Here is a 5,670-nt window from a genome sequence, read left to right on the forward strand (position 1 = left end):
TGAGGGGGCCATATCTTTAAATGCAGAGCCCATATTTATTTGTGGGAGTGCACCTTCCCCATACATAGAAGGGAAAATCTTTTCCCTTCTATCACACTGATTTGTTATGTTGCAGGAAGTTCAGCAAGAGCTGCACCACACCATTCTGTGTAGCTCGGTTCAAACACTCTCGAACTGGGCTCTTCGTCTGCTGCCAGATACCCCATCCCCTGCCCCAGCCTCCCTCTTACCACAGGTTTACACATTATGTGGGATGCGGGTGGCACTGTGGTCTAAACCACTGAGCCCCTTGGGCTTGCTGATCAGAAGGTTGGCAGTTCAAATCCCCACGACGGGGTGAGCTCCTGTGGCTCTGTCCCAGCTCCTGTCAACCTAGCAGTTTGAACATACCAGTGCAAGTAGATAAATAGGTACCGCTCCGGCGGGAAGGTAAACGGCGTTTCCATGTGATCTGGTTTCCGTCACAGTGTCCCGTTGCACCACAAGTGGTTTAGTCATGCTGGCCACAGGACCCAGAAAGCTGTCTGTGGCAAACGCCGGCTCCCTCAGCCTGAAAAGCGAGATGAGCGCCACACCCCATAGTCGCCTTTGACTGGGCTTAACCATCCAGGGGTCCTTTACCTTTTACCTTACACATTATGACCACCATATGAAAATCACATGAAAACTGCTCCACGTGGCAAGCTGTTGATGTGCAATGGCTGATTCCATGAATTAGGTGATTTCCCCCGTGGGCCAATGTTTGCTCATAACGAGATGCTGAAAATCACCCAGTCTGATGTAGATGAACGGCTCACCTGATGGCCACTCCCCCTACTGATATATTTGCAACTACCTTGGTTTAATGGCGGCAATGATGATGTATAAAACTGGCCCTAAATGATCCAACGCTGACCCCCAGTACGTGGCGAGAGCTAAAAGTGAAAGGAGCAAGATCAATCATGCTGCAACACTTGAAGCACTAAAAGGCTTGTTACAGCATGAGCCACATCTGGTGTGGCACAGGATGTGCAAATTGAGAGTGCTTCAGCCTGCAGAAGCCTTCGTGGACCAGAGGCCATACATGTGCCCCCTGCAGAACAGAAACACAGAACGCAGTGCTGGCTAAGTGAAGCCCATGAATGGTCCTGGGCCCCCCGCAAATGCACAGCCCTCCCTGCCAGCTGGTGGTGAAAACCCTGAAAAGGGGGGAGGAGAGAAGAACCCTGGAAAGTGTTCCCCATCAGATGTAGTATGCAAACTGGTGCTTGGTCAAAAATCAGCTTGGGGGGAGGCCTCCTGTTAGTTCCCTTTTACCCAAGTCTTTACCTGAGTGCTTGGCGACTTCCAAAATTCAAGAGCAATTTATTCCCCCCCCCTTCCTTAGATCCGAGATGCAAGACAGGCCTGGATGGAAGTGGGGTTCGCTACGTGCAAGGATGGATGGATGGTGGTAGGAATACAACGGGCTTTTGATTTTCACATCTCTTTATTTTACCTCATGAGTCATGTCATCATGTTCTCAGGCGCTGAGTAACTGCCGGGTCTATTTTTACTCTTGTTCAGCAGGCTTCCTTTCCTCAGCGGCTGCTGCGTGAAGAGGTGAAGGACAGGAGAATGGTGAGTTGGGGGAAACGGGTGGGTTATAAGAGATGGGCTTGGGTGGTGGGTGGAAAAGGGGGGGAGCTGAAGGTGTTTCCTACCCTCCTCAAGTTTGGGGGGGGAGTATGTTTATTATCCCCAAAGAACAGGGTGTGATGTGTTATATGTCAAAAATCGACATATATATTGTTAAATTGATGGTAGCAAGGAAGAGAGTAGGGGGAGATATTCCTTTTCCAGTGCTATTTGGTACTTCGGAAAAATAAAGAAGGAAAACAGGACATTCTCCCCCCCCCCTTCCATCAAAACAGGAAAGAGGTGATGGAGGGGGAGAAGGGGGGTGTACCCATCATTAAATGCTCCTCCCGGTGCAGGAAAAGAGTTCTATAATGTCCTGAAGCCAGAGAAAGAGAGAGAGAGAGAGAAATGAATGGAGTGGTGTGCATGTGTGTCATTGTACAGGGGAAGGGTTTTTAATCCCCAGCTCATAAAAATACACAGGCATCAGCGTATATCAGCTCACCCCACACCCCTCCAGGGACAGCCTTAATTTCCCCTATGCTTTCACTTATGAAGGAGACTTACGAAGCAATCCTATGTTCCAGTTTTGTCGAAGGGGGCTGGGAAAATACGTGACTGTTTTCCCCGTTGAATGGCCACCATCTCCTGTGCATGCAAAGCTTGGGAAAGAAGGGGGAAACGAACCATTAATCCCCACCCCCCCAAAGGGCATAGAAAGAGCAGGCGCCCCCACCTTGAAACACCTCCAAAGCCTGCCATCAGGGCAAGGGGACACACCCCCTGCACGCCATGGCAGCACAAAACAATGCCCCCACTCTGTCACCTCCATAATTATCTTCCGACCACTGAAGACAACCAATTGGGTTGAAACGCATGTGGACTTCAACACATTTTGTTATCTGTTGTCATATAATTATTTTGGTCAGGCTTTTTTTCAAATAACAAGTCTTTAAAAAATCCCTACCCAATTTAATTTTGGAGTCTGGCTTTGCAGGTTGGGGGTCAACATAGCCTGTTTTGATCATTCTGCCAGAGTGATATGCAAACCTACAGGCTTTCTCTGTTGTGCTGGTGGCAGTTCTGTGGGAGTCACAGGGCTGCCACCTAACCTGATGTAACCCCGCCTCCAGCTGGAATAACTTGAATATTATGTCCTTAGGTTGCAATACTATACACACCTATCTGGAAGTCTCATTAGACTTAATAGGGCTTACCTCTGGGTAGCTATTCATAAGACTGCAAGGTAAGGCAGAAGAGTCAAGTTGATCCATCATGGATCAGGTGCTCCTTAGAGAACTCTTCAGCCATCCAAGGGGTCTAGTAATCAAATCTTCTCATTACTTCCAATGCATTCCAGTGATAAAACAGGGATCCTCGTCCACTTTAGTGACTATATGCAACCAGAGGATGGTATTCCTAGGTCAATAAATACAGAGTTCAGAGGTGTGACAACTCTGCTGGTGGCATGTCCTGCACTCAGGTCCTGCTTAGGTAGATAAGATAAGCTTAGATAGACTAGATAAGCATCTAGTCAGCCAGGGCTCTTCTGATGTTCTTATGCAGCAAATCTCCACTTAGGTGGCATCTTGCTCAGTAGCTTTATAATCCTTTGATACCTGAAAAGACTGAGCTCAAATGTCTTTTTTATGCTTCCAGTTCCTAGAATTCACCATAGTCTATTCAAATGCAAAGCACCCTTTAATTCTCTAATCCACTATGTCAACACGCCCCTGCTTTACGCCTAAAATGCTGCCTTTGGGCTACGATTTCCCAAACACCCTGCCCTAGGCTAACTGAGCAATCATTTCCACGAAAAATGGCTTGCAATGCATCCTTTGGGTATAATTCTCGCAACAATCCTGCAATCCCTGTTGCAAAGGGAGGTGGGGGCTGAAGCTGCAAGAGATTGGCTTGCCTACAGCCACCTAATGAGTTTATTACACAGGGGAGAGTCAAAGCAGCAGGATCTTCCTGATTTGTAGATCAGTCTCTTAGCCACTCTGCTACAATGGCACTCTATGAGCCATAGATGTGGAACCATAAGTTGTTGCTGTTGTTGTTTAGTCGTTTAGTCGTGTCCGACTCTTCGTGACCCCATGGACCAGAGCACGCCAGGCACTCCTGTCTTCCACTGCCTCCCGCAGTCAGACTCATGTTGGTAGCTTTGAGAACACTGTCCAACCATCTCGTTCTCTGTCGTCCCCTTCTCCTAGTGCCCTCCATCTTTCCCAACATCAGGGTCTTTTCCAGGGAGTCTTCTCTTCTCATGAGGTGGCTCAAGTATTGGAGCCTCAGCTTCAGGATCTGTCCTTCCAGTGAGGACTCAGGGCTGATTTCCTTCAGAATGGATAGGTTTGATCTTCTTGCAGTTCATAGGACTCTCAAGGGTCTCCTCCAGCACCATAATTCAAAAGCATCAATTCTTTGGCGATCAGCCTTCTTTATGGTTCAGCTCCCACTTCCATACATCACTACTGGGAAAACCATAGCTTTAACTATATGGACCTTTGTTGGCAAGGTAATGTCTCTGCTTTTTAAGATGCTGTCTAGGTTTGTCATTGCTTTTCTCCCAAGAAGCAGCCATCTTTTAATTTCGTGACCGCTGTCACCATCTGCAGTGATCATGGAACCCAAGAAAGTAAAATCTCTCACTGCCTCCATTTCTTCCCCTTCTATTTGCCAGGAGGTGATGGGACCAGTGACTTAGTTTTTTTGATGTTGAGCTTCAGACCATATTTTGCGCTCTCCTCTTTCACCCTCATTAAAAGGTTCTTTAATTCCTCCTTGCTTTCTGCCATCAAGGTTGTGTCATCAGCATATCTGAGGTTGTTGGTATTTCCTCCGGCAATCTTAATTCCGGCTTGGGATTCATCCAGTCCAGCCTTTCGCATGATGAATTTTGCATATAAGTTAAATAAGCAGGGAGACAATATACGTAAGACTTAACCATAAGAACCATAAGTCTTGCCCCCAAAGCCACTGGAAGAACCCACCTAGATTAAGCCAAAGGCCTACCTAGTCTAGCATCCTGTTTCACACAGTGTTCAAACCACTGATCTCCAGTCCCTCCCTTGATGCCTTATAGCTCAAACAAAGCATGCAAGCCAAGTTCTATGGATTTCTTAAATTTTACTTTCTGGCAGAGGAGCTGTGGTTCTCTCCTAATTGAAAGGCAGAGGAAGCCACCGCAGCTAATGGTGCCATTAGCTTCAAAAAGAGGATTAGGCTTTAAAATGGATGGCTTTAAAAGAGAAGGCGAATTCAAGGAGGATAAGGCTATCAACAAGCCACACAATGGCTATGTTCTACCTCCACCTTCAGAGCTGGCATGTCTCTGAATCCCAGCTGCTGGGAATCACAGGTAGACAAAGTGCTGTTGTGCTCATGTCCTGCTTGAAGGTTTCCCATGGGCGTCTCGTTGGCCACTGTGAGAACAGGGTGCAGTAGGACTGCATTCATAAGAACGGCCTTTACAGCAAGGTACTCAAACAGTACTCAAACATGCACAAGCAAGCTCCTCTTTCTCCACCTCATCTCTCAGTTTGCAATAAAAGGGATGTAGCCCTCCATATGTTCTTGGACCCCAGCTCCCAGTAGCCCCAGTCAACAGGGCCAATGACCTGGGGAGATGGGGTCGTAGTCGAACAGCATCTAGAGAGCCCCAGGTTCCCCACCCCCATTGTAAGGATTACTGAGGCACTGAAGAAGAGTTTGGATCTGATAGCCCGCTTTATTACTACCCTAAGGAGTCTCAAAGCGGCTAACAATCTCCTTTCCCTTCCTCCCCCACAACAAACACTCTGTGAAGTGAGTGAGGCTGAGAGACTTCAGAGAAGTGTGACCAGCCCAAGGTCAGCCAGCAGCTGCATGTGGAGGAGCAGGGAAGCGAACCCGGTTCACCCGATTACGAATCCACTGGCTCTCACCACGCTGGCTCTCAATGTAATGTTTACTGAATGTAAAGCAGCAGCATTAAAAACAAACATAGCAAACACACTCTGCACACAAGTTCAAGCAGCTTGAAGTATTCACTTTTAGTTTGGGAAAAAATAGATCAAAACAAGCATG

The sequence above is a fragment of the Zootoca vivipara genome, chromosome 9 (genome assembly GCF_965207765.1).
Source record: "Zootoca vivipara chromosome 9, rZooViv2.hap1.1, whole genome shotgun sequence".
In the NCBI taxonomy this organism is placed as follows: Eukaryota; Metazoa; Chordata; class Lepidosauria; order Squamata; family Lacertidae; genus Zootoca; species Zootoca vivipara.